The 20,016-nt window shown below is 42.2% G+C and overlaps 1 long non-coding RNA gene across 1 annotated transcript; it reads right to left on the bottom strand.

Moving 5' to 3' along the window:
- Nucleotides 1-17,107: 17,107 nt before the first annotated feature.
- On the bottom strand, nt 17,108-19,018 carry LOC311114240. The gene is made up of 2 exons (XR_014611086.1): nt 18,323-19,018; nt 17,108-18,280 (listed from the first exon to the last, which is right to left on the bottom strand). It is a non-coding gene; the product is annotated as an uncharacterized lncRNA (long non-coding RNA).
- Between the last annotated feature and the right edge of the window lie 998 nt (nt 19,019-20,016).

Genomic DNA, 20,016 nt, shown 5'->3' with positions numbered 1-20,016 from the left:
ATTCACTGCGTTAGCACACTCCGTCAACCCTGATGTTCTAGCAGTGTCTGAATCCTGGCTTAGGAAGGCCACCAGAAATGTCCATCTCCAACTACAACATTTTCCGTCTCGATAGAACTGCCAAAGGGGGTGGGGTTGCAATCTACTGTAGAGAGAGCCTGCAGAGCTCTATTGTACTATCCAGGTCTGTGCCCAAACAGTTTGAGCTTCTACTTCTAAAAATCAACCTTTCCAGAAATAAGTCTCCCACTGCTGCCGCTTGCTACAAACCCCCCTCAGCCCAGAGCTGTGCCCTGGACACCATATGTGAACTGATCGCCCCCCATCTATCCTCAGAGTTCGTACTGCTTGGTGACCTAACTGGGATATGCTTAACACCCCGGCCAACCTACAATCTAAACTAGATGCCCTTAATCTCACACAAATTATCAACGAACCTACCAGGTACAACCCCAAATCTGTAAACATGGGCACCCTCATAGATATCATCCTGACAAATATACCCTCTAAATAGACCTCTGCTGTCTTCAACCAGAATCTCAGCGATGATTGCCTGCGTCCGTAATGGGTCCGCGGTCAAACGACCACTCCTCATCACTGTCAAACGCTCCCTAAAACACTTCAGCGAGCAGGCCTTTCTAATTGACCTGGCCCGGGTATCCTGGATGGATATTGACCTCATTCAGTCAGTAGAGGATGCCTGGTTGTTCTTTTAAAAGTGCTTTCCTCTCAATCTTAATTTTTTGAATGGGGCATGCTTATTTATCCTCAGACTTGACTGCCCTTGACTAGCACAAAAACATCCTGTGGCGTACTGCATTAGCATCGAACAGCCCCCGCGATATGCAACTTTTTAGGGAAGTCAGGAACCAATATGCACAATCAGTTAGGAAAGCAAAGGCTAGCTTTTTCAAACAGAAATGTGCATCCTGTAGCACTAACTCCAAAAAGTTTTGGGACACTGTAAAGTCCATGGAAAATAAGAGCATCTCCTCCCAACTGCCCACTGCACTGAGACTATGAAACACTGTCACCACAGATAAATCTACAATAATCGAGAATTTCAACAAGCATTTTGCTACGGCTGGCCATGCTTTCCACCTGGCTACCACTACCCCGGACAGCTCTGCCCCCTCCGCTGCAACGTGCCCATGCCCCCCCCCCCCCCCCCCGCTTCTCCTTCACACAAATTCAGACAGCTGATGTTCTGAAAGAGCTGAAAAATCTGGACCCCTACAAATCAGCTGGGCTAGCCAATCTGGACCCTTTCTTTCTAAAATTAGCCGCCAAAATTGTCACAACCCCTATTACTAGCCTGTTCAACCTCTCTTTCGTAACGTCTGAGATCCCCAGAGATTGGACAGCTGCTGCGGTCATCCCCCTCTTCAAAGGGGGTGACACTCTAGATCCAGACTGTTAGACCTATATTCATCCTGCCCTGCCTTTCAAAAGTATTTGAAAGCCAAGTTAACAAACAGATCACCGTCCATTTCGAATCCCACCGTACCTTCTCCGCTATGCAATCCGGTTTCCGAGCTGGTCATGGGTGCACATCAGCCACGCTCAAGATCCTAAACGATATTATAACCGCGATCGATAAAAGACAGTACTGCGCAGCCATCTTCATCGACCTGGCCAAGGCTTTCGACTCTGTCAACCACCGCATTCTTATTGGCAGACTAAATAGCCTTGGTTTCTCTAATGACTGCTTCGCCTGCTTCACCAACTACTTCTCAGATAGAGTTTAGAGTGTCAAATCGGAGGGCCTGTTGTCTGGACCTCTGGCCGTCTCTATGGGGGTGTCACAGGGTTCAATTCTCGGGCCGACTCTATTCTCTGTGTATATCAATGATGTCGCTCTTGCTGCTGGTGACGCTCGGATCCACCTCTATGCGGACGACACCATTTTGTATACATCTGGCCCTTCATTGGACACTGTGTTAACAAACCTCCAAACGAGCTTCAACGCCATACAACACTCCTTCCTTGCCTCCAACTGCTCTTAAACACTAGTAATACTAAATGCATGCTCTTCAACCAAACGCTGCTTGCACCCGACTAGAATCACTACTCTCGGCGGGTCTGACCTAGAGTATGTGGACAACTACAAATACCTAGGTGTCTGGTTAGACTGTAAACTATCCTTCCAGACTCACATTAAGTATCTCCATTCAAAAGTTAGATCTAGAATCGGCTTCCTATTTCGCAACAAAGCCTCCTTCACTCATGCTGCCAAACATGCCCTCGTAAAACTGACTATCCTACTGATCCTTGACTTCGGCGATGTCATTTACAAATTAGCCTCCAACACTCTACTCAGCAAATTGGATGTAGTCTATCACAGTGTTATCCGTTTTGTCACCAAAGCCCCATATACTACCCAACATTGTGACCTGTATGCTCTTGTTGGCTTGCCCTCACTACATATTCGTCGCCAAACCCACTGGCTCCAGGTCATCTATAAATCACTGCTAGGCAAATCCCCATCTTATCTTAGCTCACTGGTCACCATAGCAACACCCACCCGTAGTCTGCGCTCCAGCAGGTATATCTCACTGGTCATCCCCAAAGCCAACACCTCCTTTGGCCGCCATTCCTTCCAGTTCTCTGCTGTCAATGACTGGAACGACCTGCAAAAATCTCTGAAGCTGGAGACTCTTATCTCCCTTACTAACTTTAAGCGTCAGTTGTCAGAGCAGCTTACCGATCACTGCACCTGTACACAGTCATTCTGAAATTAGCCCACCCAACTACCTCATCCCCATATTGTTATTTATTTTGCTAATTTGCACCCCAGTATCTCAAATTGCACATAATCTTTTGCACATCTATCATTCCAGTGTTAATACGAAATTGTAACTGTTTTGCACTATGGCCTGTTTATTGCCTATCTCCATAACTTACTACATTTGCACACACTGTATATATATTTTCTGTTGTATTTTTGACTTTATGTTTTGTTTTACCCCATATGTAACTCTGTTGTTGTTTTTAATCGCACTGCTTTGCTTTATCTTCGCCAGGTCGCAGTTGTAAATGAGAACTTGTTCTCAACTGGCTTACCTGGTTAAATAAAATTACTGAGGAGTGGCTTCCGTCTGGCCACTCCACCATAATGGCCTGATTGGTGGAGTGCTGCAGAGATGGTTGTCCTTTTGGAAGTTTCTCCTATCTCTACCAAGGAACTCTGGAGCTCTGTCAGAGTGACCATCGGCTTCTTGGTCACCTTCTTGACTATCGTCTTTCACCCCCGATTGCTCACTTTGGCCAGGCGGGCAGCTCTAGGAAGAGTCTTGGTGGTGTGTGTGTGTGTGTGTGTGTGTGTGTGTGTGTATATATATATATATATCTATATCTCAGTTGAAGTCGGAAGTTTAGTCATTAAAACTCGTTTTTCAACCACTCCACAAAGTTCTTGTTAACAAACTATACTTTTGGCAAGTAATGACAAGTAATTTTTCCAACAATTGTTTACAGACAGATTATTTCACTTATAATTCACTGTATCACAATTCCAGTGGGTCAGAAGTTTACATTCACTAAGTTGACTGTGCCTTTTAAACAGCTTTGAAAATTCCAGAAAATGATGTCATGGCTTTAGAAGCTTCTGATATTCTAATTGACATAATTTGAGTCAATTGGAGGTGTACCTCTAAATGTATTTCAAGGCCTACCTTCAAACTCAGTGCCTCTTTGCTTGACATCATGGGAAAATCAAAATAAATCAGCCAAGACCTCAGGAAAAAAATGGTACACCTCCACAAGTCTGGTTCATCCTTGGGAGCAATTTTCAAATGCCTGAAGGTTCCACGTTCATCTGTACAAACAATAGTACGCAAGTATAAACACCATGGGACCACACAGCCGTCATACCGCTCAGGAAGGAGACGCGTTCTGTCTCCTAGAGATGAACGTACTTTGGTGCGAAAAGTGCAAATCAATCCCAGAACAACAGCAAAGGACCTTGTGAAGATGCTGGAGGAAACAGGTACAAAAGTATTTATATCCACAGTAAACCGTGTCCTATATCGACATAACCTGAAAGGCCACTCAGCAAGGAAGAAGCAACTGCTCCAAAACCGCCATAAAAAAGCCAGACTATGGTTTGCAACTGCACATGGGGACAAATATCGTACTTTTTGGAGAAATGTCCTCTGGTCTGATGAAACAAAAATATAACTGCTTGGCCATATTGACCATCGTTATGTTTGGAGGAAAAAGGGGGATGCTTGCAAGCCGAAGAACTCCATGCCAACCGCGAAGCACAGGGGTGGCAGCATCATGCTGTGGGGGTGCTTTGCTGCAGGAGAGACTGGTGCACTTCACAAAATAGATGGCATCATGAGGAAGGAACATGATGTGGATATATTGAAGCAACATCTCAAGATATCAGTCAGGAAGATAAAGCTTGGTCGCAAATAGGTCTTCCAAATGGACAATTACCACAAGCATACATCCAAAGTTGTGGCAAAATGGCTTAAGGACAACATGTCAAGGTATTGGAGTGGCCATCACAAAGCCCTGACCTCAATCCTATAGAAAATGTGTGGGCAGAACTGAAAAAGCGTGTGCGAGCAAGGAGGCCTACAAACCTGACTCAGTTACACCAGCTCTGTCAGGAGGAATGGGCCAAAATTCACCCAACTTATTGTGGGAAGCTTGTGGAAGGCTACCCGACACGTTTGACCCAAGCTAAACAATTTAAAGGCAATGCTACCAAATACTAATTGTGTGTATGTAAACATCTGACCCACTGGGAATCTGATGAAGGAAATAAAAGCTGAAATAAATCATTCTCTCTACTATTATTCTGACATTTTCACTTAAAATAAAGTGGTGATCCTAACTGACGCAAGACTGGGAATTTTTACTAAGATTAAATATCAGGAATTGTGTAATACTGAGTTTAAATGTATTTGGCTAAGGTGTATGTACACTTCCGTCTTCAACTGTACATTGTGTAGTGTGTACTTTGTAATGTTAATTATTTGTTGTCAATTCTTAGCTACCTGATCTATTAAAATGAGATCAGTGTTTGACTTGGACAGAAGCTCAACAGAGCTGAATGTCAGCACCTGAAATGTCTACTGCTTGAGCTCATGTTCCTCTTATAGAATATTAGCTCAAAGGTATTGTGGGGCTCCTGCACCTAAATATATACCGTACCGGCACCCAAAATTAGTACTTTTTCAGTCAAACACTGAATTAGATGATTGAAAAATACAAAATATTTTTAGAGAATAAAGAATGTCCCTGAATTGTCAAGACAATAACTTTTGTTTCCGTTTCTCTTTATTACTACTTGCCAACTAGGTATGATGCCGGTAACATCAACAGTGAGGACAAACCCAGCCTGCCCCTCTCCTTCCACACTAAGTCCAAACCTACAGTCAGTGGGTCCTGATTGTGACAGTGGAGCCCAGTTTGCACTGCAGGATCCAGAGATGGCATCAGTGAAGCTGGAAGACTGCAGTCAAACACTGGAGCTGAATGTCAACATTAAAGATGAAGAAGAGGAGGAGAAGATTGGGAAATCTGTTTCTCATGGTAAGAGCAGGTTCTATCTAACTAAGTTTGTGTTATTCATTCCAACTTCCCACTGTGCATGAAAAGTTGCAGTAGAACTGTTTCATTATAAACTGTTTCAATGAGAAGGTAGATATTATTTAATGCTACTGACCCTTGCATGGTTTGACACCAGTATTGCCAGCATTTGTTTTATTCACTGGGCATTCTGGAGTGATCAGAGACTAGACTAAAGAAGTGAAGTAGACAAACTGCCAGTGTTTTAAGTTCTATGAAATTAGTCTGTGTAGTTACTAACCCTTGTGATAGTGAGTGGAGGATGATATGGCTCATAATTTGCATGACTTTTGTCCCTTTTTAGCTTTTGACTCTTACCCACTTTTAGAATAGTTTTTGTTCCCTTTTGTATTGTACAGCCTACTGATATGAAAACATATGTCACCCGGTACAGCCAGAAGAGGACTGGTTCCTCTCCATGTTTCTCCCTAGGTTCCTGCTTTATAGGGAGTTTTTAGTCGCCACTGTGCTTCTACATCTGCATTGCTTGCTCTTTCGTGATTTTAGGAAGGGTTTCTGTAAAGCACTTGGTGACTTTGCGGATGTAAAAAGGGCTTCAAAAAATAAATGTGATTGACATGTACATTACCAGTCAAAGGATTGGACACACCTACTCATTCAAGGGTTTATCTTTATTTAGACTATTTCCTACATCCTACATTGTGTAATAGTAGTGAAGACATCAAAGCTATTCAACAACACATATGGAATCGTTTAGTAACCAAAAAAGTGTTAATCAAATCGAAATATATTTTATATTTTAAGTTCTTCTAAGTAGCCACCCTTTGCCTTGATTACAGCTTTGCACACTCTTGGCACACCTGGAATGCATTTCAATTAACAGGTGTGCCTTGTTAAAGTTAATTTGTGGAATTTCTTTCCTTAATGCTTTTGAGCCAATCAGTTGTGTTGTGACAAGGTAGGGGTGGTATGCAGAAGATAACCCTATTTGCTAAAAGACCAAGTCCATATTATACTAACTGTAAGTCTCTCTGGATAAGAGTGTCTGCTAAAAAATGTAAAAATGTAAATGGCAAGTTCATTATAGTTACCAGCCTCAGAAATTGCAGCCCAAATAAATTATTCAGAGTTCAAGTAACAGACAAATCTCAACATCAACTGTTCAGAGGAGACTGTGTGAATCAGGCCTTCAAGGTCAAATTGCTGCAAAGAAACCACTACTAAAGGACACCAATAAGAAGAAGATACTTTCTTGGGCAAAAAAACACGAGCAATGGACATTAGACCGGTGGAAATCTGTCCATTGGTCTGATGAGTCCAAATGTCAGATTTTTGGTTCCAACAGCCGTGTCTTTGTGAGACACAGAGTAGGTGAACGGAAGATCTCTGCATGTGTAGATCCCACCGTGAAGCATGGAGGAGGATGTGTGATGGTGTGGGGGTGCTTTGCTGGTGACACTGTCTGTGATCTATTTAGAATTCAAGGCACACTTAACCAGCATGGCTCCACAGCATTCTGCAGTGATACGCCATCCCATCTGGTTTGCGCTTAGTGGGACTATCATTTGTTTTTCAACAGGACAATGACCCAACACACCTACAGGCTGTGTAAGTGCTATTTGACCAAGAAGGAGAGTGATGGAGTGCTGCATCAGATGACCTGGCCTCCACAATCACCCGACCTCAACCCAATTGAGATTTGGGATGAGTTGGACCGCAGAGTGAAGGAAAAGCAGCCAACAAGTGCTAAGCATATGTGGGAACTCCTTCAAGACTGTTGGAAAAGTATTCCAGGTGAAGTTGGTTGAGAGAATGCCAAGAGTTTGGAAAGCTGTCAAGGCAAAGGGTGGCTACATTGAAGAATCTAAAATATAACATATGTTTAACACTTTTTTGGGTTACTACATGATTCCATATGTGTTATAGAATAGGTCTGATGTCTTCACTATTCTTCTACAAGGTAGAAAATAGTAAAAAATAAAGAAAACCCTTGAATGAGTAGGTGTGTCAGCCTTTGACTGGTACTGTATATTACACCAATTGACTGGTTCTTCTGATGTTGTTCACACAGGAGACCGTATTGAGACATTCTCTACATCCAGAGAGCAACAGCAGGAAGATCACAGAGCTAAGAGGTCTCACCACTGCCCACATTGTGAGGAGATTTTCCCAATTCTATCAAAGTTAAAAATACACCTACAAATACACACAGGCAAGAATCTGTATTTCTGCACTGACTGTGGGAAGAATTTCACAACATCAAAGGCTCTGACAGTTCATCAGAGAGTGCACACAGGAGAGAAGCCTTACGCCTGCTCTTACTGTGGAAAATGTTTCTCTCGACTGGCCGACCTAAAAATACATGAACGTATACATACAGGAGAGAAGTCTTACTCCTGCTCAGACTGTGGAAAGAGTTTCTCTCAACTGGGCCACTTAAAAAGACATGAACGTATACATACAGGAGAGAAGTCTTACTCCTGCTCAGACTGTGGAAAGAGTTTCTCTCAACTGGGCCACTTAAAAAGACATGAACATATACACACAGGAGAGAAGCCGTACTGCTGCTCTGACTGTGGAAAATGTTTTAAATCATCAGCGGAGCTAAAAGTTCATCAGAGAACACACACAGGAGAGAAGCCTTACTTCTGCTCTGACTGTGGAAAATGTTTTATAACATCAGCTAAGCTAAAAGTTCATCGGAGAACACACACAGGAGAGAAGCCATACTACTGCTCTTACTGTGGAAAGAGTTGCTCTCGACTGGGCGACTTAAAACTACATGAACGTATGCATACAGGAGAGAAGCCTTACTCCTGCTCGGATTGTGTAAAATGCTTCACAACATCAACCAATCTAAAAATGCATCAGAGGGTGCACACAGGAGAGAAGCCTTACTCCTGCTTGGATTGTGTAAAATGCTTCACAACATCAACCAATCTAAAAATGCATCAGAGGGTGCACACAGGAGAGAAACCTTACTTCTGCTCTGACTGGAAAATGTTTTATAACATCAGCTAAGCTAAAAGTTCACCGGAGAACACACACAGGAGAGAAACCTTACTACTGCTCTGACTGTGGGAAGAGTTTCTCTCAACACCTTAACTTAAAAACACATCAACGTATACACACAGGAGAGAAGCCTCAGTTGTCTCAGACAAGTTGAGATTAAAGTCACTCCATCACTTAATTCTCACCTCATAAAGGAAGTGGTAACAGTGAATTTGATAACATTAACACTCAATTGTGATCCTCTATAGCTCAGCTGGTAGAGCACGGCGCTTGTAACGCCAAGGTAGTGGGTTCGATCCCCGGGACCACCCATACACAAAAATAATAATAAAAAAATGTATGCACTCATGACTGTAAGTCACTTTGGATAAAAGCGTCTGCTAAATGGCATATTATTATTATTATTATTGTAATCCTATTGTTTCTCACTGTGAGAGAATTGTGACACAATTTTTGTGTGTTTTGTTATCTTCTACTGTAAAGATATTGAGATGACCTTGGATTTGCCCTTAGGGTTGAATACACTCAGTGAGGTCTGATAGATGACTGGGTGGTGCTGCTTTCCTCTGCAGTTTTCTGGGGGAATGAGCTAGTTCGGACACTCATCGGTACAACACAAGACATGCAGCAAGAGGTTTCTTCACAGTCCCCAGGTCCAGAACAGACGCTGGGAAACGCACAGTATTAAATAAAGCCATGACTACATGGGACTCTCTGCCAGGTAACTCAAACTAGCAATAAAACCAGATTCAAAAAAACATAAAATAAAATAAACCTTATGGCACATTTAAAAAATAACAACAGGAACTTTTAGCTCAGCTGATGTTGTGAATTATTTTACACATCTCATATGTATATACTGTATTCTATAATATTCTACTGTATATGCCGCTCTGTCATTGCTTGTCCATATTCAGTTGAAGTCGGAAGTTTACATACACTTAGGTTGGAGTCATTAAAACTCGTTTTTCAACCACTCCACAAATTTCTTTTTAACAAACTATAGTTTTGGCAAGTCGGTTAGGACATCTACTTTGTGCATGACACAAGTCATTTTTCCAACAATTGTTTACAGACAGATTATTTCACTTATAATTCACTGTATCACAATTCCAGTGGGTCAAAAGTTTACATACACTAAGTTGACTATGCCTTTAAACAGCTTGGAAAATTCCAGAAAATGATGTCATGGCTTTAGAAGCTTCTGATGGGCTAATTGACATAATTTGAGTCAATAGGAGGTGTACCTGTGGATGTATTTCAAGGTCTACCTTCAAACTCAGTGCCTTTTTGCTTGACATCATGGGAAAATGAAAAGAAATCAGCCAAGACCTCAGAAAAAAATGTGTAGACCTCTACAAGTCTGGTTCATCCTTGGGAGCAATTTCCAAACGCCTGAAGGGACCACGTTCATCTGTGCAAACAATAGTATGCAAGTATAAACACCATGGGACCACGCAGCCGTCATACCGCTCAGGAAGGAGATGCGTTCTGTCTCCTAGAGATGACATGCAAATCAATCCCAGAACAACAGCAAAGGACATTGTGAAGATGCTGGAGGAAACGGGTACAAAAGTGTCTATATCCACAGTAAAATGCGTCTTATATCGACATAACCTGAAAGGCCGCTCAGCAAGGAAGAAGCCACTGCTCCAAAACCGACATAAAAAAAGCCAGACTACGGTTTGCAATTGCACATGGGGACAAAGATCGTACTTTTTTTGAGAAATGTCCTCTGGTCTGATGAAACAAAAAACTGTTTGGCCATAATGACCATTGTTATGTTTGGAGGAAAATAATGTTATGTTTGCAAGCAGAAGAACACCATCCCAACCGTGAAGCACGGGGGTGGCAGCATCATGCTGTCGGGGTGCTTTGCTGCAGGAGGGATTGGTGCACTTCACAAAATAGATGGCATCATGAGGAAGGAACATTATGTGGATATATTGAAGCAACATCTCAAGACATCAGTCAGGAAGTTAAAGGTTAGTCGCAAATGGGTCTTCCAAATGGACAATGACCCCAAGCATACTTCCAAGTTGTGGCAAAATGGCTTAAGGACAACAAAGTCAAGGTATTGGAGTCGCCATCACAAAGCCCTGACCTCAATCCTATAGAACATTTGTGGGCAGAATTGAAAAGGTGTGTGCGAGCAAGGAGGCCTACAAACCTGACTCAGTTACACCAACCCTGTCAGGAGGAATGGGCCAAAATTCACCCAACTTATTGTGGGAAGCTTGTGGAAGGCTACCCGACACGTTTGACCCAAGTTAAACAATTTAAAGGCAATGCTACCAAATACTAATTGAGAGTATGTAAACTTCTGACCCACTGCGAATGTGATTAAATAAATAAAAGCTGAAATAAATCATTGTCTCTATTATTCTGACATTTCACATTCTTAAAATAAAGTGGTGATCCTAACTGACCTAAGACAGGGAATTTTTACTAGGATTAAATGTCAGGAATTGTGAAAAACTGAGTTTAAATGTATTTGGCTAAGGTGTATGTAAATAAGGTATTGTTTTTAATAAATGTGAAAACATTTCTAAGAACCTGTGTTTGCTGTTGAGGATGATATGGCTCATAATTTGCATGACTTTTGCCCCTTTTTAGCTTTTGACTCTTACCAACTTTTAGAATAGTTTCCCCCCCCCCCTTTTTGTATTGTACAGCCTACTGATATGTAAACATATGTCACCTGGTACAGCCAGAAGAGGACTGGCCACCCCTTTGAGCCTGGTTCCTCTCTATGTTTCTCCCTAGGTTCCTGCTTCATAGGGAGTTTTTAGTAGCCACTATGTTGTCTCTCCTGGCTATCATAAGATGAATGCACTAGCTGTGGGTCTCTCTGGATGGGAGCATCTGCAACATGACTAAATTGTAAATGTAGTGCATGATGATGTATTTGATGTATTTTTTGTGTTTCCTGTTTGTACCCCAGGAAGAGTAGCCGCTGGGGATCCTAATGAAATACTACATTGTACTGAATGTATCAGATAGAGATGATGTGATGATCAGTTTTCACCATTAGTCTGTTTTTGGGCCATTTATGAATGCGTTATTCAATGTGTTTCTATTGGATATAGTAGTAAAGGCCAAATTCATTTTTAAATATATATTTTTATAACTAAAGGGGTCCTAAAATTCAAAATCAAAGGGAACGTTATAGAATGTTAGCTTCTCTTTACTTTACTGATCAGTGTTCACCTTGTCAGTTTTGGTGTGTTTTGTTAGCTTCTACTGTAATGACTAAGGTATGGAGAAAACCATGAGTACATGCATCCATGCCGTGTGTCAGCATTGCAGGCTGGTGGTGGTGGTGTGGGGTGGGATTTCATGGTACTCATTGGGCCCCTTGATAAAAGTGGAGCAATGTTTGACTGCCACAGGATATCTAAACATCGTTACCAATCAGGTGCATCCCTTCATGGCAGCAGTGTATCCATCTGCAAAATACACTGCTCAAAAAAATAAAGGGAACACTTAAACAACCCATCCTAGATCTGAATGAATGAAATAATCTTATTAAATACTTTTTTCTTTACATAGTTGAATGTGCTGACAACAAAATCACACAAATTATGAATGGAAATCAAATGTATCAACCCATGGAGGTCTGGATTTGGAGTCACCCTCAAAGTTAAAGTGGAAAACCACACTACAGGCTGATCCAACTTTGATGTAATGTCCTTAAAACAAGTCAAAATGAGGCTCAGTAGTGTGTGTGGCCTCCACGTGCCTGTATGACCTCCCTACAACGCCTGGGCATGCTCCTGATGAGGTGGCGGATGGTCTCCTGAGGGATCTCCTCCCAGACCTGGACTAAAGCATCCGCCAACTCCTGGACAGTCTGTGGTGCAACGTGGCGTTGGTGGATGGAGCGAGACATGATGTCCCAGATGTGCTCAATTGGATTCAGGTCTGGGGAACGGGCGGGCCAGTCCATAGCATCAATGCCTTCCTCTTGCAGGAACTGCTGACACACTCCAGCCACATGAGGTCTAGCATTGTCTTGCATTAGGAGGAACGCAGGGCCAACCGCACCAGCATATGGTCTCACAAGGGGTCTGAGGATCTAATCTCATTACCTAATGGCAGTCAGGCTACCTCTGGCGAGCACATGGAGGGCTGTGCGGCCCCCCAAAGAAATGCCACCCCACACCATGACTGGCCCACCGCCAAACCGGTCATGCTGGAGGATGTTGCAGGCAGCAGCACGATCTCCACGGTGTCTCCAGACTCTGTCACGTCTGTCACGTGCTCAGTGTGAACCTGCTTTCATCTGTGAAGAGCACAGGGCGCCAGTGGCGAATTTGCCAGTCTTGGTGTTCTCTGGCAAATGCCAAACGTCCTGCACGGTGTTGGGCTGTAAGCACAACCCCCACCTGTGGACGTCGGGCCCTCATACCACCCTCATGGAGTCTGTTTCTGACCGTTTGAGCAGACACATGCACATTTGTGGCCTGCTGGAGGTCATTTTGCAGGGCTCTGGCAGTGCTCCTCCTGCTCCTCCTTGCAAAAAGGCGGAGGTAGCGGTCCTGCTGCTGGGTTGTTGCCCTCCTACGGCCTCCTCCACGTCTCCTGATGTACTGGCCTGTCTCCTGGTAGCGCCTCCATGCTCTGGACACTACGCTGACAGACACAGCAAACCTTCTTGCCACAGCTCGCATTGATGTGCCATCCTGGATGAGCTGCACTACCTGAGCCACTTGTGTGGGTTGTAGACTCCGTCTCATGCTACCACTAGAGTGAAAGCACCGCCAGCATTCAAAAGTGACCAAAACATCAGCCAGGAAGCATAGGAACTGAGAAGTGGTCTGTGGTCACCACCTGCAGAACCACTTCTTTATTGGGGGTGTCTTGTTAATTGCCTATAATTTCCACCTGTTGTTTATTCCATTTGCACAACAGCATGTGAAATGTATTGTCAATCAGTGTTGCTTCCTAAGTGGACAGTTTGATTTCACAGATGTGTGATTGACTTGGAGTTACATTGTGTTGTTTAAGTGTTCCCTTTATTTTTTCGAGCAGTGTAGATTTTTTCAGCAGGATTATGCCCCATGCAACAAGCCTTGTCCAGGAATGGTTCCAAGAACATGACAGTGAATTCAGCTTACTGCAGTGGCCTGCCGAGTCACCAGATCTCAATCCAATTGTGCATCTGTGGGAGGAGATGGAATGAGCTATTCGGAGTAGAGATCCACTCCCAGCCAACCTGACACAACTGTGGGAAGCATTGCAGTCAACATGGACCAGCATCCCTGTGGAACGCTCTCAACACCTTGGAGAGTCCATGCCCCGACGAATTGAGGCTGTTCTGAGGACAGGGGGGGGTGCAACTCAATATTAGGAAGGTGTTCCTAATGTTTTGTACACTCAGTGTATATCAGATAAAGATGGTGTGATGATCAGTTTTCAGCATTAGTTTGGGTGGATTATTTTATATTACTAAAATTTTATTAATTATAAAAAGGCTATGAATCGACTACTTGTGTTTTTTAAATTATCTTTTAAAATTAGATTCATTATTTTATTCATTGATTATGAATGTATTTGGATAACTGTATTGAAGTTAATTGATCTGGCCGCAGGTAGCCTAGTGGTTAAGAGTGTTGGGCCAGTAACTGAAAGGTCGCTGGTTTTCAATCCTGAGCCAACATAGTGAAAAATCTGTCGTTGTTCCCTTGATCAAGGCAATTAACCCTAATTGGTTCTGTAAGTTGCTCTGGATAAGAGCATCTGCTAAATGACTCAAATGTAATGAAAAATACTGTTTGTACATTAATTTGATCTGGGCAACATCTTTTTGTGTATAATTAAATGAAACAAACTGTTTTAAATCAAATAGTTAGTGTCTATATATGAACCAAATGTTATCCCATTCACATTCTCTCAAACAAATGACCTATACTGTATATACAAGACACAACATTACCTCTTTGTTTACCCTGGACAGAGGGACAGGGCCATAGTAGGCTAGACTATGTAGCTGCTGTTGTTAGTAGCCTGCAGTTTCCATTCAATACAGCAGGTCAGATCGCTAGTGTTTAGTTGTATAGGCTTCTACATTCATGCAAGAGTTTTTGCTTGTGTCTGTCGGGAGTGATGTGTTATCAGGCTTGCTAAATAACTACCGGAGGGAAGAGCGCTCCTTGAGCTTTGTGCCCGGTCCGCGCGACATGATCGAGAGACGCAAAGAGCCAGCATTAGCACTCTGATGTGAAGGACAGCTCTTACAAAAATGTACCATCGTAGTACAATGAACAACAAAATTCCAAGGTACTATAACGTTTTTTTGGGTCACTACCATGTCAGGGAAATACCATGGTAGTTGCACCAGTACCATGGTATTTTCCTGACATGGTAGTGAACAAAAAACACAGATGTTTGTAAAAAATGATACTAGGCCAAGAAAGATGGAGAGAAGAAACTGCCAGATGTGTCATAATAGGACCCATTTGATATGGAACATTGGATACATTCAGCAGGGAGGGAAAAACACAGTCAAACACGTTTTAAATGGATTGGCGGAAGGGCTGTGGTCACCATTCATGTAATACATTAAATATATACATCAGACGGTATTGGGGAGCTATTTCATAGGGTGTTCACAGGTACATTATTTTCCCATTTCAATCTTATACCAACCAGATTGAATTTACAATATAGGGGGGTTGGCAACTAGGTTTGGCCTCCAGTCAATTTGTTGCTGAGCTTGTAGCTAGTCTGCAGGCCAGAACATAATTAGCCTATTAACAAATAGCCTATAGCTGCCCAATTCATAGTCCTACACAGTGAAGCTACACTACACATTTAACACGTGGTTAGTGGGCTAATCAATTCAATGACCATAACACAATGATGTCCATCTGATTACAGTGGTAAAATCACCAATGTCTGTATTAATAGTCCTACCTGTTCTATTAAAATATATTCATTGTATTTCTCCAATATCAAACTAGTGTGTCTTGTTTGCAACGAAACTGTCGCTGTTTGGGAAGAGTTCAATCTGAGATGTTATTATGAATCTAAGCATGGTACCTTCAGAAGTAGATTCAGAAGTCCGACGCAGAAAGGAAGGTAGGCCTAAGGAGTGAACACCCTGTGTGTTTTACAGTGGCCATTTTATTATGTACATATTGTATTATTATTGAACCTTTATTTAACAAGGCAGTTCTTATCGAATTACACAAATCCACAAGGAGTCAGTAGAAACCATATTTAATAAGAGCGTCTGCTAAATGACTCAAATGTAAATGTAAAAATGTGTACATGTGTGTTTTTGCCCTCACATACCTTATTCCATTCAAAGGCTTGAGTTGCTTAGTTGAATCCACTGTGTGAGTGTTAGGGCAAAAACTAAAAAGGGCACCCCTTTGTGTCCCCTGGACCAGGATTGGGAAACACTGTAGTACATTGCAACAAGTGTGATGATGCAAATTTTATGCAATTATAATTTTCCTCATTTGCATCATCACACTTGTTTCTCTGTACTGAAATCTTGAAAACTTAATTGCTAACATGCAACATTTTTGCCGTTGTATTAACAGTGGACTAATGAACAAAATACAACATTATATCGTTGTTTTTTTTAACATCCCTTTCATAGCACCTACCACTACATTAAAGGAGTAGTTCACTATTTTACAACTTGAAGTCCTATATGTAAGGTTTATATACAGGGGACGTCGGTGTGTACTCAAGATTCGAAGGTATGTACTCAGGAGAAGAATCTCTGATTTTAGCAGCGCCATTTTTACACCTTCGCGGCATTGAACTGTGGTTCTTCAATGTTTTCCTGCCCCTGTTGAAAAGATAAAACATTTGTGGATCTTTAGAAAATGTCTCCTGTATCTGCCGTTTCCATCATGTTGCAATGATTTCTTTGCTAAATGTTTTTTGGTCAAATAAACCTAGGCCAATAGAAAACTGTCTACTGATGCCATCTCTAGATCCTGCAATGCAAACTAGGCTCCACTGTCACAATCAGGACTAGGTGACTGTAGGTTTAGAATCAGTGTGGAAGGAGAGAGGCAGGCTGGGTTTGTCCTCACTGTTAATTTGTCAAATCTGGATAGGATCCCAGTCCTAAATAGAAGTCTGAGATCAACTTCCTGGTCCCCTGTGAATGCCACACCCCCTCCCATTGTACCGTATGTATCAACACATTTTGAACAATGGCTGCCGAATATGCTGTGGTCCTTACTAACACAATAGGAAAGGTTGTGGTTGATGTGGGCCATCACATGTGAGTACTCAGGTCTTTCACTCTGAGCATTCATATCAATGAAAGGTACATCACTGCCACCATCTGGTGGTTCTGTCCTGGTGAGATCACAGGGTCAAAGAAAACTTGGTATGACTGTAGTCACTCCAGGCACTCAGACCATAAGAAGCATTAATACGGTCAGATCTAATATGGAAGAACTGAATACAACCATAAGAACCATTCATACTGTCAGATCTAATATGGAAGAACTGAATACAATCATAAGAACCATTCATACTATCAGATATGATATTGAAGAACTGAATACAAAAGAGGAGGAGAGGTTGACCAGTACAAATTCATGTACAAACATTATTTTTCATTGGCAGATCAATGCAGTTTTCCAAACATATTCATCATCAGTTTTTTGGTAAGATTTTAACTGAACAAAAATATAAACACAACATTCAACAATTTTACTGGGGTACAGTGCATATAAGGAAATCAGTCAATTGAAATAAATTCATTAGGCCCTATTCTATGGATTTCACATGAATGGGCAAGGGCGCAGCCATGGGTGGGCCTGGGAAGGCATAGGCCCAACCATTTGGGAGCCAGGCCCACCCATCAGCCAATAAGAATGATTTTTCCCCACTAAAGGGCTTTATTACAGATAGAAATACTCCTCAGATTCATCAGCTGTCCGGGTGGCTGATCTCAGATTATCCTGCAGGTGAAGAAGCCAGATGTGGAGGTCCTGGGCTTGCACGGTGACACATGGTCTGCGGCTGTGAAGCCAGTTGGACGTTCTGCCAAATTCTCGGTAGAGAAATGTACATTCAATTCTCTGGCAACAGCTCTTGTAAACATTCCTGCAGTCAGCATGCCAATTGTGCACTCCCTCAAAATGTAGACATCTGTGGCATTGTGTTGTGTGACAAAACTGCACATTTCAGAGTGGCCTTCTATTGTACCCAGCACAAGGTGCACCTGTGTAATGATCATGCTGTTTAATCAGCTTCTTGATATGCCACAACTCGCAGGTGGATTGATTATCTTGGCAAAGGAGAAATGCTCACTAACAGAAATGGAAACAAATTTGTGCACCAAATTTGAGAGAAATAAGCTTTTTGTGCGTATGGAAAATATCCAGGATCTTTTATTTCAGCTCATGAAACATGGGACCAACACTTTACATGTCAAGTTTATATATTTTTTCAGTATAGTTTTAGAAGACAATTCACTAAATACGTAGTCATTTCATTTTGTCACATGTTTGGTAAACAACAGGTGTAGACTAACAGTGAAATGTTGACCAACAATGGAGAACACAATACAACAATTATAATAATAGGAAAAAGATTGTAGCACAAGGAATTAATACACGATGAGCAATGGTAGCTTGGCTATATACATGGGGTGCCAATACCTAGTCAATGGTAGCTTGGCTATATACATGGGGTGCCAATACCTAGTCAATGGTAGCTTGGCAATATACATGGGTGCCAATACCTAGTCAATGATAGCTTGGCTATATACATGGGGTGCCAATACCTAGTCAATGATAGCTTGGCTATATACAGTGCAATCTGAAAGTATTCAGACCCCTTGACTTTTACCACATTTTATTACGTTACAGCCATATTCTAAAGTTGGTTAAATAGTTTTTTTCCCCCTCATCAATCTACACACAAGACATTTTTCCTAATTTATTAATAAAAAACTGAAATATCTAAGTATTCAGACCCTTTACTCAGTACTTTCTTGAAGCACCTTTGGCAGCGATCACAGCATCGAGTCTTCTTGGGTATGATGCTACAAGCTTGGCACACCTGTATTTGGGGAGTTTCATTCATTCTTCTCTGCAGATCCTCTCAAACTCTATCAGGTTGGATGGGGAGCGTTGCTGCACAGCTATTTTCTGGTCTCTCCGGAGATGTTCAATCGGGTTCAAGTCTGGGCTCTGGCTGGGCCAGGTGAACCTTCGCCCCAGTCTGAAGTCCTGAGCGCTCTGGAGCAGGTTTTCATCAAGGATCTCTCTGTACTTTGCTCCGTTCATTATTTCCTCGATCCTGACTAGTCTCCCAGTCACTGCCTCTGAAAAACATCCGCACAGCATGATACTGCCACGACCATGCTTCACCGTAGGCATGGTGCCAGGTTTCCTCCAGAAGTGACGCTTGGCATTCAGGCCAAAGAGTTCAATCTTGGTAACAACAGACCAGAGAATCTTGTTTCTCATGGTCAGAGTCCTTTAGGTGCCTCTTGGCAAACTCCAAGCGGGCTGAACTCTGGAGCTCTGTCAAAGTGATCATCGGGTTCTTGGTCACCTCCCTGACCAAGGCCCTTCTCCTCCGATTGCGCAGTTGGCCGGGCGGACAGCTCTAGGAAGAATCTTGGTGATTCCAAACTTCTTCCATTTAAGAATGGAGGAGGCCACGGTGTTCTTGGGGACCTTCAATGCTGCAGAAATTTTTTGGTACCCTTCCCCAGATCTGTGCCTCATCACAATCCTGTCTCGGAGCTCTACGGACAATTCCTTCAACCTCATGGCTTGGTTTTTGCTCTGACATGCAATGTCAACTGTGGGATGTTATATAGACAGGTGTGTGCCTTTTCAAACCATGTCCAATCAATTGAATTTATCTCAGGTGGACTCCAATCAAGTTGTAGAAACATCTCAAGGAATATCAATGGAAATAGGATGCACCTGAGCTAAATTTCGAGGTTCATAGCAAAGGGTCTGGAATACTAATGTAAATAAGGTTTTGCAAAAATGTCTAAACCGGTTTCCACTTTGTCATTATGGGGTATTGTGTGTAGATTGATGAGGGATTTTTGTTGTTGTTTGTAAAAAAAATAAAAAAAATTACAATAAGGCTGTGACTTTTTTTTTGGTTGAAAAAGTCAAGGGGTCTGAATACTTTCAGAATGCACTGTATAGACTAACTATTTCACTTTAAACACTTTGTTATATTTATGCACAAGAGAAGAAGAGGTTGCCCAGCACAAATTAATGTACAAACATGATTTTTCATTACATATTTGTAATTTAGCAGATGCTCTTATCCAGAGCGACTTATAGGACCAATTGGGGTTAATTGCCTTGCTCAAGGCCACAATGACAGATTTTTGACCTAGTTGGCTCGGGATTCAAACCAGCGACCTTTCAGTTACTGGCCCAACACTCTTAACCGCTAGGCTACCTGTTAAATACATAACACAATACGTGACATAAGTAGAATACA

The sequence above is a fragment of the Coregonus lavaretus genome, assembly GCF_964263955.1.
Source record: "Coregonus lavaretus genome assembly, contig: HAP1_SCAFFOLD_430, whole genome shotgun sequence".
NCBI classification, from domain to species: Eukaryota; Metazoa; Chordata; class Actinopteri; order Salmoniformes; family Salmonidae; genus Coregonus; species Coregonus lavaretus.
The sequence above is the reverse complement of the archived record's forward strand: the minus strand, read 5'-3'. Positions and strand labels throughout refer to the sequence as shown.